This window comes from Pteropus medius, unplaced genomic scaffold (genome assembly GCF_902729225.1).
Source record: "Pteropus medius unplaced genomic scaffold, Ma_sr-lr_union100, whole genome shotgun sequence".
Taxonomy (NCBI): domain Eukaryota; kingdom Metazoa; phylum Chordata; class Mammalia; order Chiroptera; family Pteropodidae; genus Pteropus; species Pteropus medius.
Genome location: NW_024349797.1, coordinates 13,453,988 through 13,481,410, shown reverse-complemented (window position 1 = coordinate 13,481,410; position 27,423 = coordinate 13,453,988). Strand labels below are relative to the sequence as shown.

Below are 27,423 nucleotides of genomic sequence, written 5' to 3'. Positions count from 1 at the left end.
TATCCCGGGACTGTGGCAGAGAGTATCCCAGGGGGACTGGCCATCTTTCCTTCTGTTCCCAGGAGCAATGGGAATCCTGGCTGGAGTAACTGAAGTCATGTGACCACTCTGGTCCAGTCCGCTGGTCCAGGAGAGCAGGTCATGAAGAGAAAACATGGCAACCAGGGCTCTCCCCATGAGTGGGAAAAGGCAGCTCCTAGAGAAAGAAGCTGCTTGTGAGTGGCCCAGCACCCCCAGGAGGGATCTGTTTGTTTTCTTGTGAGGAGTCTCCAGTTCCTCATCTAGCGTTCCGTTAGAATCCCCCTCTGCTCCAGACGTCATTCTAGAGCGTCTGTTCCAAGGTCCAGAGCATGCGATTCTGTAAAGAATCCCCCAAACACTTAGCTGGATGAGAGGAATTAGTAGTACGACTAACTCCAGTTACCATATCCACAGAACCAGCAGACTGCCTGGTTCTTTCCTTAGGTACCGATGTCTCTATAGATGAAGAAACTGAGGTTAGAAGGTAGACGTATCACTTGACGTCACATAGCCAGAAAGCAGAAAGCCAGCTCACCTGTTACTGGCTCCAAACTGCAGAACCAGGCGTGTCTGCCCCCGCGGTGGTTTGTATAGCGTTTATATAGCGTTTCCACGTGCCCACAGTGGCCACTTCGAGGATGTGTATGCAGTTAATGGGGAAGTGGATGGGCAGATGTTGAGCCTGAAATAGAAAATTTCCTGGGCGTGGTCCACGTGCTGAGTGTTAACATATGCACATAATGAGGACTTAACCTTGGCGTGAACTCACTACGCAGAAACCTAAAATCCAGCTAAACATTTTGGTCGGGCCTCGAGCCATAGGGCATCAAGGGGTAATGTCATTGTTTTACTTTGTGTAGAGTGTCACAGGGATAGAGTTCTGTGTGGCCCAGCTACTGTCATTCCCTACTCGTCACTCAAAGGACGCCAGTGCCTGTGATACGGGGGATGGCGCTGATTGGAAAATTGAGGCTTATCAGAGTCAGTGCTGCTAACCAAATCACAGAGCTAGAGAGGTTGGTATAATTTCTCCAAGAGTGATTCTTGGCATCAAGTATTGAGTGAGGTATAGACAGTTAGACTGTCTACACAGATGCCACAGTGAGAAGAACACAGCACTGGGAGTCAGGTCCTGGGGGTCAGGCCCAGCCCCACCGCTGACCTTCTGGAGGACCCCAGGCAAGTCATTGTCCACGGCACCTCTCAGGCGCCTTTCTCTATTTATTATGTTGTGGGCAGGGGGGATCAAAGTACAAAAAACATATAAGGAAATGTAAGCTATCCTCCTAGCAAAGAAATACAGTTCCCTTATTCCCTCCCCGGACGTAACCAGTGTGACCAGTTTCTTACGTGTCACTTGGTAGCCGAAGCCTTTACATGCCTGAGTGTGTGCGCCTATTTGTGCAAATGACATACACCATGTATGTCATTGTGATCATGAGGATTGTTCCATGTCGGTGCCTACAGAGCTGTCCTTTCTGTGGGCGCCAGGGTGTCTCACCATGTGGATGCTCTGCTGTACTGAAGCGGGCCCTGGCAGTGGACATTCCGCATTGTTGCAGAGTGACTCTTTGTGGTTATTTGTTTCCTGAATTGAATGAGCTTGAAGGCTGGTTGTTATTTCTTTTTCTTTAAATTTCCTGCTCATGCCCTCTGCTCATTTTTTTTTTCCCCTATTGAATTGTTCTTTTCTTTACTCCACCTCATTTTCCAAAGAGACAATGATCCAAGTCCTGGTTAATCTGTCATTAGGAATATTTTAGTTTGGCGCGAGTGATCCAATGGATGTTTGCCAAGAAGTCCGGGCACCTAGGAAAAGGCCCAGCTCCAGCTGCAAAGGCCACCTTGGCTTACTTGGTCCCTCTCCTGCTCCCCAAGTGTTGCTGAGTGGGGTCATTCCACGTTCCCCTGCAAGCCTGAGACTCAGCCTTTCGACACTTAGCAAAGGGAACTGTCTATACCACCCAGGGTGGGGCTTGACCAGGTTTTGCTGGACGGACAAGAGAGAGCATTGCATTGTGGGACAAGGTTGTCTTTGGGGTTGGGTCAACTCGTCCTCTAGACATTGACGTGGCTTCAAATCCTCTTGGCTCCAGAATTTACTAGTCAAATGACCTTTTCTGGACCTCCATTTCCTTACCTCTAAAATGGGAGTAATATGACACTGATGTTACAAAGTTGTCGTGAGCAATAGAAGGAACATATTAAAGTATTAGCACATGACAGGTTTCCAGACTGACAGCTTCTAGGGTTAGGGTCATTGTTACAATCGTCCCTGTTATTGTCATCGCCATAAATCAAACAAATGATAGTAGGGGCACAGGCTAAGGCTAAGGCTGAGCATTTGCTTCATGAGACAGCCATGTTATATGGGATTTCAACTTCATGAACCTGTTCCAGATGATGCATTTGGGTCTGTAGACCGGTCGCCTGCACCTTTACAATGACAGCTGATTTGCGCCAATGTCTGTTTCCTTGGTCTTGTGACTTTCTTACAGGCCTTGTGCCTCTGTTGCTAGACACAGTCCATAATGCCATCCAGGGTTCCGGCCTTGAAAACGGATAGCGACTTAAAAGTATTCCAGTTCTGAGTGGGAAGATGTAAAAAATCCTCTTCTCCCCATCCTCCCTCTGCCTCCAGAAGTCTGAGGCACAAAAAAAAAAAAAAAAAAAAGATCTTCTCCACATCCCTGAAACCCAATTTACAAAATTAACAAAGGAAGATGGATAGACTAAAATAAGACTCCCAGAGAAGAGATGGGAGCCTCCTAATCAATTCCCACAAAGCTGCTGGTTATTGACAAGTGGGAGACTTGCCTGCTTGGCGATCCAATTCAGCTCGCTGGTTCCGGTGGCTCGACAAGAAGCACTGACTGTGCCTGGCGGGGAAGTGGAGTGAATTACGTTGGACTGTTAACACCTCTCATTCATGGATTTCTGCCTTTTCCTCCAGTTGAGCATTCACGGTGTCTTTTTTCATATATAATTGTTCATTTTAAATTTTCATGTTTGCTGTAGCTGGGTATATGTTCATTACTGGCAATCTGCAATTATCTTGTCTCTTTGTCATTTCTGTGGCGGCAAGGGTAGTATGCTAGACTTTTTCCAATAGCAAGAATTTTAATTTATAATTCTTCTCAAAACCATTTAGAAATTGATACATTTTTCTCACACTCTTGATGTCATTGAGTTAAGTGCTGTTTGTTAAGCTCAGAAATGCCATGGTACTTTAACTTATTAAAGATACCCAATATTTTGGTTTATTCGTTCAACCTGCAGTCACTTACTGAGCATCCACTCTGCACTAGGTGCTTGGGATAGATCTCCGAATAAAATAGACAAAAATAAAATATCTTCCATTTCTCTATGTAACTGAAGGAGCTGCCCAGGTGACCCCTAAAGCCACTGCCTGGCTGGTGGCAATGAGTGTGTGTCCTCTCAGCTGCTAAACAGTTGTCCGTTCCCAGCACTGTCATAATGAAGAATTTGGTAAGAAATTAGAAGCCAGCGACCTCATTAAAGTTATTATTTCACATGAAAGTCCCCCTATATGAAATCGGCAGCTGAGACATACTTGGAAAATATAGTAATCCAAAGATTATCAGATTAGTTCCAGACATCCCCAGGATCTGTGTGCAAATTAAATTAGAGGTCCATCAAATTGATCCAGTGAAGAAACAGGGCTGGAATTTAGGAGAGACATGTTCTTACCATAGGAACCAGGTAAACAGAATGACGATTGATCCTGCCTCAAGCCACGTTCCTCAGAGGGAGGTGCCAGCACCCTTGCTAGAAACTGATTCCAGGGCTGGACTGCTCTGGTGCTGTACATATAGCAGGATGGGGACTAGGGTCGCGCCGAAGACTAAAGGTTCCGCGGAAATGGAGTCAGAGGGTCCCCCTGGTGGGTACCGCTGAGAGGAGGAAGGATTCAGGGGGAGCGAAGCAGTTGGAAATGCGCTGTCTATCTGAAAAGGCATATGGATTGAGTTCCCTGTATTCGCTCAGCAGCGTTTTTTTCATACCTGTATAATGTGCCAGAGTGTGAACCAGGTGGAGGTCCTGCCTGTGTGGAGCTTGCATTTTAATGGGGGAAGGAAGATGGACAGGACAGACTGATGGACAGGTAGCCAGATGTGACGTAACGTAATGTTGTCCAGTTGTAAGCGCTGCAGGGAACTATTAGGCGGGGTGAAGGAGCAGAGTGATCCAGGTCCTGTTCCACTCATCCTTCCTTTGCTCTCCTAGTTCTCAACGTGAGAAGAAAACATTGGGGGTAGGGACAGTTTTTGGTTTTTGTTGTCCCCGCCCTCCCCCCACCCCCAAATCAATCCAGGGCTTTTATTTCATTGTTAAAATATCACAGATAGGTCTTGTGAATCACCTGGCATCTTGTTCCTATAGCTGGACGGCTTGGATCTTATTCATCAGCCTGCTGAGCTGTTCCTTTTTCAGAGACATAGATACTATCCAGAGAGTTTCCGATATTCTTCTTTTTAACTGTTGTGGCTGGATTCGTTGTAAGTTCAAGAATTAATGCATCTTTCTGGGCTTGTGATACTGAACAAGCAACACTTGGCCTCATCTGAACCCTGTGGATGTTTTCTGCCCAAGAAATTTCGGATTTCATCAAGAGACCCGTTCCCCCGAATAACAGCGTTGATGGGAAAGAGCCTACAGAACAGAAGCCCAGTGTGACACTCTTGATTGTGTTCTGTCCGTGACTATAGATAGTGAGACCAGTAGCCAGTTCTTTTTATTTCCTCTCCATTTGTCACCCCGGAGCCTCTTCTTTTTCTTTCCAGAGTGACCAAGTTCTACACTGATAGGATTGAAGTCACTCTTCAGGGTTTTTCTGGGGCCCTTCACAGTAACCGTGTGTATCTCTTCAGAGTGATGTCGACACTTTCTGGAATGTCGACAGCCTGATTACTGAGAATGGTTTTCCTCCATGCAGTAGATTCAGCAGAGTGGTTTTTATTTTTTAACTAAACCTTTTGAGATAATTGTAGATTTACATGCAGCTGTAAGAAATAATACAGAAAGACCCTGTTGTACCCAATTTTTCTCCCAATGTAACATCTTGCAAAACTATAGAGCATTATTTGTATGTGTGTGTGTGTATGTGTGTGCATAACTTTTATATATATCTATAAAATTCCATCTGTATCTACAAAAAAAGTCTTGCTAGGGTTTTGATAGGAATTGTATTAAATTTGTGTATCGGTTTGGGGACAAATGACATCTTTACTATATTGGGTTTTCTAATCCATGAACATGTTATGCTTCTCAATTTATTTAGATCTGCTTTGGTTTCTTTCATTAGCATTTTATAGTTTTCAGCAAACAAGTCCTATACATGTTTTGTTAGATTTACACCTAATTCATTTTTCTCGAACAGTTATAAATAGCTTTTTTTGTGTGTTTTTGTATCGACTTACTCATTGCTACCATATATGAATATGGTTGATTATTTATGTTTATTCTGAGACCTTATTGAATGAACTTAATATAACAATTGATATGATCAGATTATTTTTCTTCTGTAGCCTATTGATATGGTGGGTTACATCGATTGATTTTTGAATATTGAACCAGCCTTGCATGCCTGGAATAAACACTACTCAGTCATGGTCTATAGTTCTATCCATAGGTTCTTGAATTATATTTGCTGATATTTTGTTAAAGGATTTTATGTCAGTATTTATAAAAGATATTGGTCTGTAGCTTGCTTTCTTTGTACTGTCCTTAATTCATATGCTTTCTTCTCTCCCCCTTTCAAAGTGTTCTAATGTTTGTCTTAAACTTAATGTTCAGCATTTTTTAGCTGTGTTTAGTGGGAAGAATAGAGGAAAATGTGTCTCTCTCGCTTTGCTGGAAGCAGAAGCCCTTTTTGGATGGTCAGTTCTTAGGTATACTCTTAAGCAGCTATATAATTCGCTACCAGAAGAAAAGAAAATCTTGAATTCAGATCTTAGTGAATAAAAAATTATTCCAGGTTAGCATTGTTGTTTGACTTGCTGGATTCTCAAAGAAGCTGAACAAAGAGATTTAGGCTGCGCAAAACGGTGTAACCAACCACTTCCCGGACTTCCCAGCAGAAGAAAGACCGCATTAGGGTCACCAGAGTGTCAGGGGCATTAGACAGTCTTTTTCCCCAGCCAATCAGCACACACCAATGGAGGCCTTTTGATGAACTTCAGTCTACTACTGTGCTAGCAGCATTCATTTAAATTGTACTACCTGCAGGCTGTTGGCAATACGAGATATTTACAAAAAGGTGCTGTAGGCACCGTTGCATGCCCTCAGTTGCCTATAATAGTTATTTGGCAAATTGTTGCGTGTCGGAGGGTCCTGAAACTTGGGCCTAGGGAGAATTTGTCTTTTGTTTTAGACAGATGATGATGACTGGTAGAGGAGTTGAGTTCTCAGAATGTCAATGAGAATCTCTTTCTGAGCTAAAAAAGCTGATACATGTGGGGTATACATGGCTGGAATTGCCCTAGGTCAGCTCCCAGAGTCAGGATGCAGTGCTTAGCAGTGAAAAAGTTGAATTTTTCAGAAAGTGGGACTTCTTAAAGGCTTGGAAGTCATTCTGCCCAATGAACCTGCTAGGCCAAAAAACCAGAGGTTGCAAGTGTCTGCATGGCTAAACACTCTAAGTCTTGGAAGGAGAGGACATTAGCCACCCCATCAGGATAATTAAAGGCTCAGCTTCTAATCAGCACGTGCAAACTGGGAACAAGTGATCAGGAACCTCCTTCTTCCAATTTATCATTACCTTTCCATGGTCCACTGCCAAGATGCTAGATTTCTGTAAGAATCCTCGCTGGTAAAGGAGGTGCTGGCCTCTGCTCTCAAAGCCTCCTTGTGGCTCCCATGTCCAGTCACCCAGACTTTACATAAGACCAGACTTTACATAAGAACAGTTTGCAGGGTTGTATGCTCTTTCTCAGTCGAGAGCCAGGGGACTGGTGACTGTACCCAAGAAGGAATGCTGTTTACTGAAGCAAATGTCTGTAACCACCTCCTCTGGGTGCAGTGACTGAGGGAGAAGTAACCCATGCTGTCAGGGAGGGGTAGGCAGACAGAGTACTAATGACCACAGTTCAGGTGTTACCAAGAAACAGATAGAATGCCATCAAAGGTCAGAGGCAAGTGACTTGGCTTCCTGATGGTGACATTTGAACTGGAGCTTTGAAAGAGAGTAGGATTTCAGCAGCTTGGGGTAGCAGTGGCACTGCTGGCCACGGGGACTGGATGGGTTAAGATGGGGAAACGTAGGCATGTTCTGGGGAGAAAACTCCGCTTTCCTCACGAGCTGTCACCTGCTCAACCATTGGAAATAGGTATTTTTCCCCCATGTGACCATTACACCCATAATGCCTTTCCACATACATTTTTCCTTCCGCTTTATTTACCTAGAGTAGGCTTTGGTCATCCCCTCACGCATTTCTGCACCTGAATTTAGTCTTCAGAACATAATTACCTAGTGGTATAGGTTGAATTGTACTCCCCCAACCCCACCACCAAAGATCTTTTGAAGTCCTCACATCCCCAGTCCCTGTGACTGTGGCCTTATTTGGAAAGAGGGTCTTTGCAGATGACCCTAAGAAATAGAGTCATCCAAGTTAAGATGAGGTCATTAGGGTGAGCCCTGATCCAGTGTGATGGGTGTTCTTATATGAAGAAGGAGCTTTGGATGCAGACAACACGGGCAGAACACCATGAGGTGACAGAGACAGGCTGGAATGATACAGCTGCGAGCCAAGAACCCACTTGAGATTGACACCCCCACCCAGAGAAGCAAGGAAGGATTTTCTCCCACAGGCTTCAGAGGGAGCATGGCCCTGCCAACCCTTGATTTTGGACCTCTGACCTCTGAGGCAGCAAATTTCTGTTGTTTTAGGCCCCCTGGTCTGTGGTTCTTTGTTATGGCAGCCCCAGTAACTAATATGTCTGGGTTGTACCTAGCCGAGACTTCAACTTTGATTCTATCTCGATGACCTTAATTTATCAGGGAAGTGCAGTCGCGTCTGTTAAAAGTCACGTCGGTGGCTAGTAGGTGGTCTCTGCAGGGGATTCTGACCGTCAGAAGGGCGCTTCGGTTTTCTGGTCTGTAGGCTGAGGTCTCTGGGCTCTTCGTGAAGGACAGTGATTGGGTGAGGAAGGATAGAACAAGCAGGCCTAGCCCTTTTCTGATTCCTCCAGGGACTCCTCAGGCACAGCCAATTGCAACATGGTTCCTGTTAGAAAATTAGAGCTAGACTGGAACTATAGGGTTTTAGGGCAATGGGCTTCAGGGTTCACTTATTCCAGCTCTTGACAGATGATCAACTGCCTTGGGAAGCACGTGATCCATTCAGGTTCACTCAACTAGTAGCCAAGTCAGGACTCGAATTCAGATCTTATATCTCACATCCAAGATTTCTCTATGATTTTTAGGGACTCTAAAATCTGTCGTTCTGATTTTGTAATGTTTTCTTCCGGGCACAGAAATTTAATTTATGCCTTTAGACTATTCTATATTTACTGGAGTTGAGTGGGACAGAGGGATTTTAAAAGACATAAAGCAAAAAGGGGAACATGTTGACCTTCAGAGAAGGGATTCAAAAGAATATGTTTATGTGGCTTAAAAGAAAAAGTCCCATGGATATTTAATTTTACTACGTGTCATTACAAAAAAAAAAAATCTGTCTTTTCTCCCCTTTAGCATCAAGTGGATGGGAAATTTTAGTTTATAGCTTCATTTGTTGACCCATCCCGCCCAGGTACTGCAGAGTGTAGAATTTATCAAATCAGCAGCTATCATATGACCTCAGACACCGCCAAGTAGCACTTTCAGCCTCCTTCCGACTTTCCTGTCCTTCTGTTGGGTGAAGTAGAGCCACTAATGTTATTTCAATAGATTTCAGCTTTCCAGCCCAGCCTTAAATCACGAGCACGGAATGCTGGGTAGATTCGTTATGGCAGCAGCAGTGCATACACGGCATCTTGGTAGCTTTAAATCAATATCTCTCCTAAAGGTTCCGAGGGATGTCATATACAAGGCACATTGCTTGCGTGACCATCCTTTGTGTTGGGTATCCTCAGACGAAATTTCTATCAGTAAGACATAAAGGAGACATGAAGAGGAATCATTTTGCTTGGCAGCACACAATGAAAGGAGCGGGGGGGTTGTTATTTTTTGTTGTTACTGTTATTGTTTCTTGGGTTCCTCTAACAAAGAAATGCTTTGTGGCTTTCAGAAGTCTCTCAGTGCGAATGCTTCCTGTCATGAGTGATCAGTGTCCTGCCATTTTGAAATGGCGTAAGTGGCTTCAGCAGCCCGTATGAAATTATCATTGCATGCCAGGCGCTGGAGACCGGCCTCTGGGAGAAATCGACGCCCTTGTTTTCTTTGTTCCTGTACATCTTGTAATTACCGGTGGCTGTCACTTTAACAAACTATCGCCCTGAAACAGGGTTGCGGCTTCCAGCGCTGTGGAAACGCAAGGTTAGAAGAGCAGAGACTTCTGTTGATGGCGAGTAAGTGCGATTAGTTAAACCAGTATTGAAAACTGGCTTGCACAACTCTGGGCGGCTCATGTTACTTCCGAAAAGATGAGCGCCTTCAGCTCTCATTGGCACGAATACAGCTGAAGTTGCATCAGGACCTTGGTTATATAACCTTTCCCGGTTATGTAATTAAGGGTCCCGGTTTTTCTTGCCCTGGTTTACATCAATTGAAACAGGAATAGACGATAGCAACAGTTCATGGTCTCCTGGCATCACCAAGACAGTAATTTTATTGACAAAGCACATGAGTCTCTTGGTTGTTAGTAATACTATGTGTAGGATGAACTACGTATAGGTGAGCAGTTCGTGTTTGAAGAATATGAACCAAGTTTCAGACACACGTATCATCCTGCAGATGATCAGTTTGAAAGAACTAACCTTCAGATTCTGACTTACAGGAACCTTCTGGTATCTGCTCATGTCTCTAGCTGGTCAGAAACTTGAAGCAGACTGAGGGGAAAATGCAATGCAGTAGTGACTGCTGTGGCTCTTATAACTTTTTCCAGACCTGGCTCAGATGCAGTTAGGAACCTACAGCCTAAGGGCCGGTAAGATTCTCGAGGCTGAGGTCCACACTCTACTGAATCACTGAGCTTATGCCCCTCTGAAGTGGCTGCTAGCCCTTGCTTCCATCCTGGCCCCCTCTCAGCTCTTTCAGATGTAAACTCAGTAGCCACAACTTGCTGCTCCCCCAGCCAATGGATCTGAGCAGACCTGGGAATCCATACCTCTCTGTCCCCCTACTCCCATCTTGCTGGTCTTGGAACGGTTATAGAATAGGCACATCTGCCCCCTGCCCCAGCTCAGAGGCACCACTAGGTAGGTAGGAAGAGTCCCCAGAACGGAATTCCTTAGGGCAGACATGCTCTGACCTGATTTCCTGTCTCCACATGCAAGCGTTCTGTGTCGGTCCCCTCCAGGGCCCTGGCACCCCAACTGTGCGCTGGGACCTTCTAAACGCTGCTGGTCTTGGGGGACTGCTGCCCATGTCCTGCTGACAAAACTCTAGTCCACAGAATGGCAGAGGGCACACTTTTCACTCTGCCGGGCGGATCAGATCAGACCCCCACTTTGCCTCCCTCTCGGGCCCCTGGCTCCTTAGCTCCTGCCACCTCCCCCCACCACCCCACACACACACCCCACCCCAGGCTGGACTGTTTTTGACTCCCAGAATTCCATGTGACCAGTGAGGTTAAGAAGTCATGCTAACATTTTTTTTTTCCCCCTGCAAAAACAGTAATATTTTGCTGCACATGCTTCCTAAAAAGCCAGTACTGGCACCAAATGGGGTTGTGGATCATTTCAGCTTTCTTCTTTATATTCTTCTTGCTTCGTGTGAGATTTTCCATAATAAACAGGTACTCGTTTTTTAATTGGAAAGAAAAATTATTTTAAAATACCAGTTTGGGAGAAAGGAAATAAAAACGAGTCCTCTTTTTGGGTTCAGTAGAAAAACAAGAGCAACAGGATCACGCAAGGTAAATTGGTGCAAACACGTGAGGCAGGCTCACTTCTCATCAGGTAATGAATGGCCTTTCACAGGTGAGATGGTGTGGGACATCATCGTCATTATCATCAGCCTCAAGTCCCAATATTTTTGCAGAGCTGGGTATGTGCCACTCCAGGAGACACCGTGGAGATTTATGGCAAGGTTGTGGAAGGCTCAAATAAGAAATCAGAGGTGGAAGTCCTTTGTAAATGGAAGCTATTATTTTTAACAAAAAGTAGAGAACTTCGATCTACATTGGCACACAAGTAAGGATGTTTATGCAATTTAACGTAGAGTAAGACGGGGCCTCTAAGATCTAAAAAGTTCATTTGTTCATTTAATAACTATTGGGGCCGACTGGGCACCTGGCACAGTTCTTGGTGCTTGGGATTCGTGGGGGAAGAAAACAGGCATAAGTCCTTGCCCTTGTGGAGGGGGCCTTGTGAGGGAGACAGATGAAAAACAATAAATCTACTAAATAAAAAAGACGTAGTTATCAAAATAATAATAGTAACTAACACTTAAATAGTGCTTACTTTGTGCCAGGCATGCTTCTAAAGCCATTTACATATGTTTAATCCCAGACCCCCTATAAGGTAGATACTGATGCTCCTTGACTTACAGTGGAGTTACTGGTATCGTTAAGTCGAAGATGCATTTAATACACCTAATCTACTGAACATCAGAACTTAGCTTGGCCTACCTTAAACGCACTCAGAACACTTAGCACTAGTCTCCAGTTGGGTAGAACCATCTCACTGCTAGTGCCCAGCATCACGAGAAAGTAGCCACGTATTGCTAGCCTGGGTAAAGATCAAAATTCAAACTACAATTTCTACTGAATGCTTATGTATCACTTTCTCACCATTGTAAAGTTGAAAAATCACAAGTTGGAGACCATGTATACTGTTATTAACCCCATTAGGGGAAAATGACCCACACAGAAGTGAAGTGATTTGCCCAAGGTCACAGAGCTAGTAATGCCGGAGCTAGAATTTAATCTCAAGACAGCCTGGCCCTTCGTCACAGAGGTTGTTAGCAGGTGATGAGCAGGTGGAAAAAGGAACAGAGCAGGTAAGGGATCATCTATTCAGCAGATTTTCTGAGTGCTCTGTGCCTGGCATCGTGTGTTGGATGCCTGGGGTACAGAAATGCAAGGGGCATTATCCCTGCCGTGGGTGGGGGATCATGGTCTCCTGGGGAAAATGGGGGTGGGGGTACACAGACATATCAGCAAACCATGTGACAGTGTGGTGAGATATACCTTCCTCCTTGGCTTCCTAAGACAGCAGAGATACCATGTTGGAAAAGCATCAGTTTCCATGACACTTGTTATGGACTATTGAATCCATGGTGTCAGTTGCCTTACTTCTTCCGAAGGCCATTCATCAGTGACAGCACACCCTCTCTCTCGGCGCAGAGCCACAAAGCCTGGGGCCTTGGCCATCCTGAGCTGATCTTTTCCCATCTACATCCATAGGATCGGTTGAGTTTCCCTTGACGTCATTCTGTTCATTTGGTGCCTGTGCTGGTAGCTGTTATTCACTCCTTTGATCTGCCTGTCTCCTTTCATCTCTCATTGGCCTCGGTGAGCATCACACAGAAGACAACCTTTAGCATCCTCCTACCTGTACCCAGCCCTGTGGGTGGTCCTCCATCCCAAGCCTGGCTGAGGACCAGCCAGGGAGAGCACATGCCTGTGAAAGAAAAGCCCTGGGAAAGTCAGCTCCTGCTCCCAAGGGCACAGTACCATCTGCTTCCTGCCCAAACAGCCCAACTAGAGTGTCAATGCAGTGTGCACCTGAGCAAAGGTGGATCGCGGTTGTCCTTTTTTCTCCCACTTAGGTGATCCCATAGCCACCAGGATAGAAGGGTGTTCTGGCTGCTGAGCTGCTGTAAACCCATGCTCAGAGCCGAGAGTCACAAGGGCCTAATAAATCCTCTGGTGCTGCAGGGTTTTTGTGTGTTCGGGGTTATGTTTGTTTCTCTGCCTCTGTGGCTGTCAGAGTCCTTGACTAAATCTAAATTGCCTTTGCTATTGCTCAGAACTTGGGAGATTAGTATCGTCATCAGGGACTCTCTCCTTATCTGTTTTTGTCCTCAGGGTGACCACTCTTGCCTCTTTCTCCATAGACACCAGTGCAGGAGAGTTAACTGTCATCATTAACACCGATCACATGACAGGTCAGGACTTCCTTCCCCTCGTTGGGACCGTTGAGTGAATTTCCTTCTTTAGGCCTGTGGCGGTGTTTTGGTAGCTTGTCATAGGGCCTGGCGCTGTGCAAGGCTCTTTCCCGACTATGTCATCTGTTCCTCCCAACAACCCATTTCATGGTTGAGAAGACACAGCCTCCGAGAAATAAGTCACTTCCTCCCAGGCACACGGCTAGCAAGTAGTAGAACAAGGACTTAAATCCAGATGTTTAAATTCCAGTTTGTTTTCTTTCCAATATATTACCACAAAGGATGTTCGGAATAGAAAGTTTCTTTCAGGTGTTGCTATATTGTTTCTGAACGAGTTCTCTTTTGCGGGACAATGAACTGAGCCTGTCCTGCTAAACACGTGGTTTTTAAAATAACTTACAACACTTCCAGCTTTCTACAAGCCATGCTTTGGGAGCAGGGTGGGGGGCAGCAGGTTACCCATAATTAATCCTACTAGAAGAAGCAGGATTGAAGATTTTCTTCTAATAAAATAAGGAATTGTCTTTTTTTCAAATTATGCTTTTCTATCTCTTAAGCAAGTTAAAGATGATATAATATTAAAATAATGATTATCGTACAGATGAAGAATGAAACAAACTATTTAAATTCACATTTCGGATGGTGGGAATGGGCTAGCAGGTGATCTTTATGTACTGTGACCTTGTTAGTTTCCCAGATGTCACCAGGCTTTGCAGTAGATTTCATTGACTAGACAAAAACAAAGGTTCATAACCTGTTGTCCAAGAACATCTTGGGGCTCATTGACAAGTTTTAGAGCGCCTAACAAATCCCTGAGATTATATTCAAAACGTGTGCCTTACTGAGCTTCGCTAATTAGAGATTCCTTCTTTTTCATGAGATCCTCAAAGGATAGCATCATTGCTGTATCCGTTTGCTCCGTTGCATAACAAATTACCCCAAACAGCAGCTTAAAGCGGCGTATTTATTATCTCATGGTAGCCCCGGGCCAGGAATCCAGGCACTTAGCTGGGTGCCCTGCCCAGGGTCTCACCAGGCAGCAAGCAAGTGTCGGTGAAGTGTCTTTTCTAGAGCTTGGGTCCTCTTTCACGCTCATATGACGGCTGCCAGAATTCAAATCCTTGTGGTTGAAGAATGGAGGGCCCCATTTTCTTGCCAGCTGTCAGGTGGGGTCCACTCTCAGGTGCTAAAGACCCCCACTATCTGTGACATGCCCCCCTCCATAGGCCCTCATGATCATGGCAGCTGACTTCAAGGCCAGCAAGAGCACCCCTCTTTCCAGTCTGCTACAGCAGTCTCATAGGGTGTTCGTGACCCCAGGAGTGACTGTCGCCTCTGCCATATGTCACTACTAGAAGCAAGTAACATCCTGCCTGCAGTCGGAGGAAGGGAGGGTCTACGAGGTCCCCATTGGGGATCACCATAGTGCTTGTCTGCCATGGTCGCCTCCTAAAAGTTCGGAAGAGCCACTGCTCTGGAACCTTTGAGAAATGACATCATCAACATCTTAAAACATTTTATTACCTCACTGACTAGTCATATTACACTCACAGGAAGAAACCTGACGTTACTAGAGGGGAAAAAATCTATCAGTCTCATTTTCTCTAGATGGAGTGGGCATCGTGGGGGGAGTCCAGCTGGTGAAGTATTGAGAGCAAAGAGCTTGTTCTTGGTTGCGTGGAAGAAGACCCAGTAAACACCTTGTGAGGGTTTGTGTCATATTGCAGCCACTTTAGCTCTGGTGTTTGTTTGTTTGTTTGTTTGTTTTTAGACAGAAAATCATGGTTTGGACAAATGGGAAGGAGCCAGACCCCAAAACAGCTTAAAATTCTCATTCCTGGGTGCTGAGGGGTAGCAGCATGTTGACCGAGATCATTTTTGTTGCACTTGGAGTCTATTTTGAGGTTGACACAAATGTTTGAAATTGAATGGCAGTTGATCTGTGGTAGAATTTAATGAGATGTTCCCAAGGTTGCTTTTTCTTCTGGCTCTGTTTACTTAGTATATTAGTTTTTTAGGTCTGCCTTAGCAAAGCACCGCAAACTAGGTGGCTTAAACAACAGACATCTAGTCTCTCACAGTTCTGGAGACCAGAATCCAAGATCAAGGTGTCAGCGGGGCCATGCTCCCTCCGAAGGCCATAGGGAAGGATGTGTCCCAGGCCTCTTCTCCAGCTTATGGTAGTCCCTTGGCTTTTGAGAGCATCACTCCCATCTTCACATGGCATTTCTTCTGTGCTTCTATCTGTATCTGTCCAAATTTCCCTTTTTTATAAGGATATTGACATTTTGGATTCGGAGTCTACCTTACTCTGGTATGACCTCAGCTTAGCTAATTATATCGCAGTAACACCATTTCCAAATAATGTCATGTTCCGAAGTACTGGGTAGGACTTCAACATAGGAATTTCAGGGTGGCGGGATGGGCACAATTCAACCCATAACAATTAGTATAGAATAATTGCAATTTTTCCCGGTAGGCATACTATTCTAGAAAGTACTTAAGTTTCCCTGGTAGATTGAAAATCAGAGACAACTAGATTCCCTCCCTCCCCCCATTTGGGAATTTACTATCTTCTCACTAGAATGGCATCCTTGCCTTTTGGACTTAATTTTAGAAGTAAAGCTGCTCTCATTCTACATCTAAAACTGGCTAGCAATAAACCTATTTCTGGTAGTGGGATACTTGTATGGCAGTCAGTTATCTGGCAACCTCACCTATAAGACAAGTCGGGAATGGAGAACCAAACTCACGAAGAAAATGGAAAGAATGCTGAGCAAAGTTGTCACAATCTTCATAAAATAAACCCTTTTCTAGGAGAGCCGCTTTATGGACTTTCACTCACATCCTGTTAACCTTTACTTTGCACATAATTGTAACAGACTTAAAATCTGAGTTTCCAGGTCACAGGGTAGTAGAAGCATGAATATATCTGTCTGTATAGGGCAAACTCAGGATAGCAGGGTGTAGAAAGGAGTCTTACAAACCTTAAAAAGCCAATTCCAAACTCAGTGCAATCCAAATATTCTGTTAGGATGATTTCATTGATTTCTCCTTCTGAATTCCAGTTTCACTTTATATTTAGTTCATTGTCTCCTGTTTTCTAATACAGTATTTGTTTGTAAACCTAAGTTAATCTCCCCTGCTAGATAATTATAAGAGCCAGGACATACCCAGTTGCGCCCTTGCGCAGTACCTGACCCGTGGTGGGTGATCAATACATTTTTGTTGAAGACTGAATAACTAAAAAAGTTAATGTCACATAGGTAGGGTAGAGAGAGTTTCACAGCATTAGGCGCAGAAAAGATTATCCTGATATTTACTTTATAAAATTAATTTTTATTAAAGTTACAAAATCTAAAATCTTACATTTCCTTAGGCTTTTAAGAGCCGTTCAGAGATCTCATTTTATTTATAAGCCTAGCAATTTTTAACAATCACTTTTAAGGGGGCTTTTTATTAATGTTTGGTCTGATTTGCAAACTTAGTTAATTAAACTCCTTTAAACATTTTAGACTGCATTTGTAAAGGAAATCGAACATATTAAATTTATAAGTACTAAATTGCCTGACTCAACAAACAAGCCTCCATAAGCACTTAAAGCGGTTCTTATAAATCTAATTGAGCTTATTAGTATGTTGCACCATGCAGTCTTTTAAGGTTTTTCTTATACTGTATATGACTTTAGTGAGATTTCAACTCAGAATCAAAGTCTAAATTGATTATTTAATTTCACATTTTAAATTGATGTTTCTAGACTGGTCGTTATCCTTACAAGCTGATTTTTTTTCGATTGTAGCAAATATTTAAAATATGAGATCTGCACTGATTTCTTATTTTAAAGATTAATTCTAAAGATCTGATTTTTTAAAACATTTCTGTTCTTTATTCTAAATCTTCTTTGGGTTAAAAGATGCTCAAATTGTCCAAGAAAAGAAAGAAGGTCACCCCTCCCATCTGCCTTCCAGAACCTTCTATACATCAGGGATATTGGAGAACTTCTCTTCATCAGCATCTAGCAGTGGCCCCATCCCACCCATGACTGTCCAGTGAGAGAACTGCCACAAATCCCTATCAGGTGCTCCTCGAAGGGACCTAGCAGGTGCTTCTGGCAGCTTTGAGAGAGGAAGTCTGAACAACTTGAGGTTTCTGGAGGCTGCCTGACGACAGCTCAGTCCTCAGGCTTTCTAGATCTTCCTCACCCTAAAGAACTTCACTAAGGTGGACACACAGGCCTCACCCAGACTACTGGGAAGCCATCAGCCACCAGTGTCTGGATGTCTCCCGTTGTCTTCATGGCTGCCTTCTCAGTGGGCATGGGCAGACTCAAGGCAGGGGGTCTGTCTGGTCTGGCCCTGCACCAAGTTCAGTGTTCTGTACCCTGCCCAGTCCAGAGCTGTTCCTGTAGGTGGCTGGACTTCATTCAAGCACACACGCCACAACCTTGCCACATCCTGTTCTGGCCTCCGTCTTGCATTCTGTCTCCTCATGCAGAAATCTGCTACTCAGTAGTCAAAGTTGAATTTGGACTGTGAGCCTGGGTTGAAACTATTACAGTGATTCAAATTACCGAACGAATCAGACCAAATCTGACCCTCTGGTTCACGGTTTTAAAAAGTTGAGCCCCAATGGTTTCTTATTCTGCAGAAACAGTGAGGGTGCATTCCATTGTTTAGATATTCTTGACAGAACTTTTGTCCACAAATAACAAGCATAAAAATAAGCAGTTGCTTATGTTTTCATTTTTTAGAAAAAGGAAGATGAAAGAAAGAAAGGAAAGAAATGCTTACTTCACTAAAAAGTAATTAATTGCTCTTTGAGGTCATTTCAAATAATTTGAGGTATTGCCTAACTGAATTTCTGGGGGTGGGAGTGAGGGACGAGCTGCCTTCAACTTGTTGGGATTTTTTAATGGGAAAAAAAAAAATCAGCCTGCACTCACTTGAATATCTGTGCCCCTCACTGTTGGGGTGATCCCCTTTTTATAGTCACTTTGTAATGAGGCCATAACTTAAAGAGGCTGGCTTCAGTTTGCCAACATCCCTTGGGTTAAAGGCAAACATCGGATTCTTCTGTCCATTCAGAGAGATCTGTATCCCCTACCCTCTGGCTGTCACTAGAATGGATTTTGCATTTTCTAAGTTTAATATATGTAGATGCCTTTCCATAGAGTTCAAAGACCTTGAAAATATGGGATGGTGCAAGATCTTCACGCAATGCTAAATGCTAAAATGGACCTTTGGAGCCCTCCCCTCCCTTTGACTGGCCAGAGCTCCCAACCCCCCCAGCCAGCTATTCCACAAGTGACATCAGCTCTGGAGAGCATCGTGCCTTACAGCGATGCCCAGTAATGGGTTTCCATGGTGACAACTAAGTCCTTAAGAAAAGATTGTGTGTACAGGGAAGAACATGATACAATTTAAAATTTTTTTTGTTAAAATATTCTTAAAAATTAAAAAAAAAAGACATTTCAATAGACAATGCTTCGTGTATTGGAAAATTCTGTTACAGGGAATGATTCATTTCCTAAAAGGTGATTTCTCGCTGTATAGGACAAACATTTGTAAAAGTCTGACAAAGACTCTTCATCCAATAAGGAAGTTGGTAAAAGTAAGTTCTTTATAACTGTGCTGAAGAAAAACCAGAATAATAGAGTTTGGTTATCATTTATTTGTTATAAAATGTTAAGGGATTTGCAAGGCTTTCTGGCTTTTGCTGTATATATAATAAATCTGACTGTAACCAAAGGTTATATATAATATGTGTGGTGAATAATGCATGGGGAGTGATAACAGACTTTAAAAGAGAGAGAAAGAAAAGAAGGTGGCTTTTAAATACTCTGGCATTTCCTCTTCTGCCATGGTGATACATGATATAGTGCTCTGTGGTGTGCAAAATGTTACTGGTTGTCATAGCAATAGAACACCATCCCCGAGAAAGGAAGAAACGCTAGCATAAGACGCTTCACTAGAATAGAACTATAGTCATAACAAAGTAATCACTGTTAGCACTGTCTTTATTGTCAAATAGTAAAATCCATGTTCCTTTTTTTTTTTCTCTTAGTGATAATTCTGAGAGGCCCTGACACCATCCTCGGACGTATGTTACACACACAGGCTTTTGCCTTCATTTGTGATTTCTGTACCTATTGCTTCTGCTGCTCGTTGGTATAAAAATAGGTTATATTTTTAAATGCCTCTCTGAACTCACTTTCAGCGACTGGTCCAACTCCAGTGAGCTTGAAAATTTGAACACCTTCTGTGTAGAGCCCTGTAATTAATTTCCGTGTCTCTCCTTTCCATCAAGGTTGCCTCCCCATGGCCATTTTTCAGTCTTTGTCTTATCAGGTTAGACCTTCAGGGAGTAAATAGCCCTTCTGGTAGCACCATCTAAGCTGAAGCTCATCCTTGCTTGCTGCGGGTTCTCAGGCAATCTTCTTCTGATGGAGTCTCCCATGTGTTGGCCCCGTCTTTCAAAACCTGCACTTGTGTACAATTGATGGAAATTCCTCTGACACAATCACTGATGTTCAGTTGCCTGGGCAGGTTAACTCCAGAGGGTTCCTAGGGGGAGTAACTTTTGGGTCCAGATCAGTTGTCTTCGCCACAGTCATGGCTGCATCCCTCCTCCTACTCCGCCAGCCCATGAAAACATATTCTGGACCCAACGCAGTGGGGGTAGGCAGTGTGGAAAGGGTCAGTATATGTACACAGCCAGGAAGAATCCATCACACCACCTGGAAACACAGCTCACACTGCAGGTCCTTAAGATTTTGGTACTTTGGTTGCACCAATTTAGTCTGAAGATGATGGTACAGCATTTACCGAGTGCCAGGGACCCTCCTACGTGCTTTCTACACGTCGGGTCATGTAATCCTCCCCTCAGCCCATTTTAGGGATAATGACGCCGATGCACAAAAAGGGCAAATGTCTTGACTAAAGTCACACTGAAGCGAAGTGCCAGAGCTAGCTTTGGAGCCTGTGTACCCAGTTGCTCTGCCACTTCCTGTGATCTGAATCGGAACCAAGGGGAGGCCCCAAATGCATCCGGGGAACTTGCCTCCTCCTGAGAGAACCTCTGAGATCCATGGTGCAAAAGGAAGAAGAAAAATGTGGTGATGAGAAAGGAGAAGAAGGGACTTTGAAACTAAACGAAAAAGCGTCACTTGCAAAAAGCAAAATGAAACAGGCCAAAACAAACAAAAAGTTCTGCTCATAAGTTGTTATTAATATGGAATTATATACATCATTATAATAAAAAGGACAATAAGCCACAAGCAGGTTATTAGTGCTGGGGGTGGCGAGGACCCTACCATACCTGTGCTGACAGCTTCTGGCACATCTAGCTCCGTGCTATCTCAGCACTGCGCCACAGCAGGCTCAGGGGTGCCCCTGAGGACAGTCTCCCATTGATCAAATGGAACATCAGACTTAACACAAGTCATAAGGATAACTATAATAGCAGCTGACGTTAGTTGACTGGTTCTGTATGCCAAGCATTGTACCAAGCATTGTTCTAAGGGCTGTCAACTTGTTATCTCCTCACAGCAAACCTGTGAGGGTAGGAGGTACTATTATCTCATTTTTCCAGCTGGGGAAACTGAGACACAGAGAGATAGAGGTTAAGTCAGCTTGCCCCAGGCTACGGGCCTAGCTTATGGCCTGGGTAGCAGTCATCCATCCTTTGACCAGATGTTTAATGAGAGCCCACTGTGTGTGGTGCACTGCTCCTGGCTCCTGAGATGTGATGAGCAAGCAGGCAAGGCCTTTCCGCATGGGGCTGACATTGACACAGGGGCGCGTGCACACACGTTATAAATTCTGAGCATCTCTGATGACGCCTGCCACGTATTAAAGAGTGGCAGGAATTTCTTAAGAAGGAAGTTCATGTGTGTTTGATAAGAGCAGAAAATAAGGATAAATGAACTCAGACTATGGAAGACCTTAGAGACATAAGGAAAGTCTTAGCTGGGGGCTGGATTGGGAATAGAGTTCGTGTGAAGAGACAAAGCCTTCTTAAGTGGCCCCTAATGCCATAAAACATTAACTAGAAGTACAGTCACAATGGACTGTTGAGTCCAACCCTCTTGTTAGCGGACGAAGAAAGTGAGGCCCAGAAAGTTTCTTCGAGACGAATCCACTAGAAAGCAGCCCCACGTGGACGTGCAGCGGCTTTCTTTATGAAAGCCAAAAATTGGAAACAAGCTAAATAAATGTCCACAGCCAGGGAAATGTTGAAATAAATTATGCAGCCGTGAAAAGACATGAGCTACGTCCCTCTGCACCTCAGATGGATAGAAATTGAGCTTACTGATGGACAAAAAAAAACAAAAACAAGTTGCAGAGCAGCGTACAAGTCTGTCTCCGTTTCTGTGAGGCAGCTGCACTATCTAGTTTTGAAAGATACAGATTCTCGTCTACGTGTCTGCAGAGAACAGGTTCGAGACAGATAAACACCAGGCTTGTAGGAAAGGTTACCTTCTGAGAAGGGGCAGGACAGTAGGATCAGATGACCTTTTTGTGATGGCCTTATTTTTTAAATAAGCAACTGTATTCTTGTATTAGTCACGTGATTAAAAAATTAAGTCAAAAATCCACTGATTTATTTGAGCATACATATTGAGTTAGTTGAAACGGCAAGTCTAGGACCTCTCAAGTCACCTGGCTCCCGATCCCCACTCCGACACCCAAATATTCAATAATGGAGGGGTGGGGTAGAAGGGAATGGAGAGCTTCATAACCAGCCACGTATTTATTGCCAAGGAATCCCAGGAACCATACAAATGTCAATGAATTAAATAGGGTTTTGCTAAATGAATGTGTGTTTTTCAAAAAAAGACTCCAGCTTCTAATGGCATTAGTATTCCAGGCAGCTGAATCCCAGGCTGGAGAAAGGTACAAATGATGATTGCTCATTAGCAAATAGAATGCAGATGTTAGCTTCGTTTTGCCTGAGTGCATCAGCACCTTAGGGAGCCACCAGCATAGTGAGCCAGGCCTGGCAGCAGTGCTGCGGGCTCTGCACAGGAGAGGGGAGGGGACACAGGCCACTTCAAAACTTACCGGGCTGGACTTTGTCCATTTCCTTTGGTGGTTTTTTGAGAGTCACTGGTGGGAATGGGAAGCTAGCATTTTTCCAAGCAACTAACCAAAAAAAATGTTTTTAATACAGTTTTTATTTTACGATTTGCAAAAATATTTAATTCTTAGCTACCACCCATGAACTAGGGTGCCTGGTCTCCTTTGGAAAGGAAACTGAGGCTCAGAGAGGTGAAACGACTTGCCCAGAGTCACACAGCAACTGAATGGTGAATTCAAACCCAGATGTGCGGCACCAGAACTCAGACTTTTCGGTACCTTTCTCACTAGTAATTGGGAACGGGGGCAAAACAGACAACACATAGAAGCATTTTGAGATGTCACTCTCTCGTCCCTTTCCTAAGATGCCTGCTCCTTCTTTGAGCGGTTTCCGGGGGCTTAAACACCCCGTTCGTTCAGGGGCCTCATGGAAGATAAATGAAGATGCTCTCATAAAATCAGCACACTGCAGGGTCCCGTCTGGGGAGAGCAGGTTCACAGAACCATAAGATGCTAATACAACACTCCTCCCCCTCAAGAAGCATCTGGCCTGGTGGTAGGGCCGTCAAGATTGAACATGGCCAGGGCGGAGTCATCCATTCACCAGATCCTTAATGAGAATGATCGTGGAAGGTTTTGACAACAATTCCACACAACAGGAAACTGTGCGGACGTAGGATTTTCATTAAGGGGTGGGTGCCGTTTCCTTAGGAGGAAAGGACGGGGAAGGAGCCCGGGTCGTGGCGACATGATGTCAGATGCCCACGAGGGGCACCAGGTCTCACCGAGTTGAAGGAGAGGCTGGCCGGAGGGGCAGGCTCACTGCAGGGAGAGGAGCCATTTGGCTCTGAATGCCAGATGGAAAGGCCGGACTACGGTTTGTGGGATGAAGAAGAAGAGCGGCAGAGGCTTCGAGGGAAAGGGGTTCTTGATGGTCCGATGCGGACAGTCATTTAGTGGGGAGACCTGTTCGAAGGTACAGCAGGTCCTCCGGTCATATTGTGACGTTGATGAGACGCCATCGGAACTTAACTCTCGTTTGTGTCAATTAGCCTGTGGTAAAATTGGTTTCTTTATACATCGTTTGTTTCACTTTAAGTGGCAAAATCTGCCAACGACATCAAGCGAGGAGACTGACTGCAGTTCCAGAGGCTCCGGCACCAGCTGATGAGCTGGTGGCCTGGATGCGTTCTAAATGCATTTGTCATATAATGGTGTTAGAAACTCATCTGCCAAAGCAATTTCTCCCTCGACCTGCCCCTCATAGATTATTCTGCTTTCGGTAAAATTTGGTGGTTTTAAAGACTTTTTTTGGTGTTTTTTATCCAGCAGATAGAAATGACAGAGAGTTTATGCCCGTTGAGGGCCCAATGCTTTTCATTACTCACCTGTTATTCCTCACTACCCCACCATCCACGCCGATGGCCCTGCCGTGTGTCTGGCCACATTAAGTCCTGTAAATGCCCCTGAAGCAGCTTCCCTAGCAACAGAGTTTGTCAGCCCAGGTGCCTGTGGTGCTTTGAGCTAGACCTGCTGCCAGTGGCCGGCCCTCCCTGCCAGGCATTTCGCTCTTGGTTTAATCTCTCTGCTTTGCTGGTTGGCAAAAATGTCGCACTTTCTGAGTTTTGATCCTAAGGAGTTAGGCATGCTTCTAGAGCAATTATCAACAAGTTAGTAAATTTTATCAAGAGTACCGAGGTTGCTTTATTAAGATCCTGGTCTGACATTGAAATGAAGTGAATAGTTTTAGACGCAGGAAGCTGTTTTCTTATTCCATCGGCATCTGCCCAGCTGTTAAAATTTTAAGACATCAAGTCATCAGATTTTTCAGCCGTCTGGCCACCACCACCAGACACATGTATCAGATGTCACTGTAGGTCTCTTGGTCCGGCAAATTGTCTCGACGGCCATACAACAGAAAGTGCACAGAGAAGCCACTTCGCTTCTGCATTTGGGCTGACAGTGATAAACAACTGGAGATATGCCTTAGGGAAAAAACAAAACCACACGCAGAAATAACTGCCTTAAAAAAATAATAATTTTGAATTTTTCAATTACAGTTGACATACAATATTAGTTTCAGGTGTACAGCATAGTGATTAGACATTTACATAACTTACAAAGGGATCACCCCAAAAAGTTAGTACAAACCTGGTACTTTACATAATTATTACAGTATTATCGATCACATTCCCTGTGCTGTTTTACATCCCGTAACTGTTTTTATAACTGGCAATTTTCACGTCTTAATCCCTTCCCTCTTTTCACCCAGCATCCCAACCCTCCTCCTATGTGGCAAGAATTAAAATGTTTTATCTATGAGTTTGTTTCTGTTTCCGAAACCACTGACCTTAACTTCTTGTTCTAGACTGAAAGTTTTTACTGTCGCTTTTACTAAGTTTTTGAGCGAGAACTTTTCTCACCTTATTAAATGGATAGAATTTAGTGTGGTCAGAGGCATTCTGCCTCAGGGGTATAATATTAATTTAGAAATGGCACTTTAAATAGCGGAAGCTTTTTACGTAATGATGTGAAAATTGTTCTGCTTTTGAAAATCAAAATCAAACATGAAACAGTATGTGTCTCTGTAAAGAAGTCAGATGCCTTGCTGGGGTATTACTTTGGCTTTCTGCCCAAAAAAAAAAAAAAAAAAAAAAAAAACAAAACTCTATCCTCCTAACTGAAGAAATGAAGCAAAAAGGTATTTGAAGAAGGAGGAGGGGTTTGTGATTGTTTCATCTTTCAGAGAAGCCAGATTTGCAAAACGGCACTTTTTTTAACTCTAATCCAGACAAAGAAAAATTGGGCACCTTCCCCCAATAGAATCTCTAAACTGTACCCAGGGAAAGCTTGAATAACTAGTTTGGATTTTGAAAGACAGAAAACCCTGCCCATTACCAACTGTAGTTTAATTACATAATGAACCCACCAATCCTCTTTCTATCTTGTTTACATGCCTTGCAAAATAATATTCTGTAGAATGCATGCCATTGGCTCGCGTACTCTCTCCCTTGCTTTTTGCTCACCAGCGTGGATACTTTTAATTCTCTTGCTTTTTAAAAGGTCTTGACTTGCCGCCTCTCCTTACCTGATACACAGCTTTACAGTCAGAGGCAGCCTCTGGCCCTCTGATAGGGATCAGAAGATGGAATTGTCACTCCCAAGGGGCTGGTTGCAGCCTGTGTTTTTTCTTTGAAAATACTCCGCTTGGAAGGTGTTCACATTACCTGTCCCCACTGGGCTGAGAAAAAAAAAAAAATCTGACAAAATGCAGAAAATATAGTGAGTTCACATCAAAGTTGAACCACCTCCTTGGGGTGAATTCAGTGAAAGGGACCAGAGGAGGTGGGTAGGTAGGAGGTGCCTACCCCGGAAAGGGTCCTTTGCATAGCTTCATCTTTTCACAGCCTTAATTGAGTGAAGAATATCACCAACTTGACTTACAAAAGCTGCTATTTGCTCCCTCCTTGTGCCCCAAAGCAAACAAAATAGGCAGGTTCCCAATTTGGAGCCAGGGGCCTGAAGCCCGGGCCTTTGTTTGCTGTTGAGTTAGTTGTCCGGGGCAGCAAAGCAAATAGATGTGAAGAGATTAAGCAAATAAGAAGCCCCAGCAAGGGCAGCCCTTTCTGTCCAGCCTGGAAAGTGCGGCCAGCAGGCGCAGCCTCAGAATGGCAGAGGCCGGAGCCTGGGTCCTGGTCCTCTCTCAACGTTGGACGGGGTGCCTACGATTGAGCTCGCTTCTAGGGCACAGAATTGATCTTGGCATTTTACTCTAGCCATCCCCCCCTTATTTTACATTTTATTTAATAGATAAGGAGATAGATGCCATTTGTGCTAAGTAACTTGCCTGTGACTAGTTGGTAGATAATAAAAAGACATATCATCAAAGTTGAGAGAGTGTGTACACTGATTTATTTGTTCATCTCTGGGAATTTTCTAAATTCGTCAAAATGCTTTACTACTTTTCAGCTTGCGTGTTGTCTTAAGAAACTTTGTTCTTCAGTCTTTAAGCATCCACAGGAAAGCTTATGGAGTAAATACCCATGGGTCAACAAAGTGGAGTGAGAGCATTACCTTTGATACTGTCAAAGCGAATATAAAATTTAGAGGAAGCAATAGCCTAATAAATTATTAGGTATGCCCTTGAGCAGCTGCACCACAATTGTTGGTATTGCATGCTTTTTCTTTTTTTGTTTTACTAGAAACCCGGTTGTCAGATTTCCTCTTGGTGGCCATTTTCCTGTGCCCTCCAGAACAAAAAGGAAGGGTCTCATTATTTCTCTTCAGAACTCTCCACTTAGGTGAGCTGAGAGGGTCATATCCTTAGACCGGTGGCTTGTCCAAAGCAAATGTTTTATTTACTTTATCTATATATTTCCCTATCTCCAAAGAAAGAAAGGAGGTGACTCATATTGACAAAAGCACAAGAAACAACAGTATTCACAGCCCTTCATGTAGGAACTTTAAAAAGGTCGCTGCGTGAGAAGTGAAGAGAGAGAGGGACACCCTGAGGGTCTGCCCTTCAAGAATGGAGGTTAAGAAAATGACAGTGATTGATTCAAAACCCAGCTCCGAGCTTCCTGCTAGCAAAGGCAAAGAGGAAATGCGGTGGCCCTCACAGCCCTCATTTCTAGTACACCTCACATACCAGCAAACAGCTTTCTGGTCCTCCTCAGTGATGCCCTGGTTTTCCAGTTTGGGATACAGAGCAGGGAATGGCAAGTGTCCTAAGTGGCTGAAGTAGAAAGGGAGACCATCCAGGAAATTAAGTGCTTACAAAATAGTTGGAAGGGCCAAAGAAGAAGAATCCAGTTTGGCCCTTCAGGAATAATTTTCAGAATCCTGTAGATCCAACCACCAGAGAGGCCACTGTCACTGGAACTGTTAAGGTCAGGAATATATCTCATGTCTGTGACCCAGAAACCACTGCCGCTGACATCGAGGGTGGACGCTGGAGAGTGGACACTGGTCCGCCACAGCAGGAAAACCCAGCGTCTTTGGATCCCTCTGGACCCACTCAAACAGCCAAAGGGGGTCTCGCCTCACCTGCACCTTTAGTCAACCTGAATGCGTTTAATTGGCAGAACAAATTCA

General features: G+C 44.1%; 1 protein-coding gene across 1 annotated transcript in view; it reads left to right on the top strand.

The window, feature by feature from the left end:
- Nucleotides 1–27,423, top strand: part of LOC120619595 (forkhead box protein N3-like) — a 78,639-nt gene that overhangs the window by 1,933 nt on the left and 49,283 nt on the right. The gene's annotated exons all lie outside the window — the stretch shown is intronic.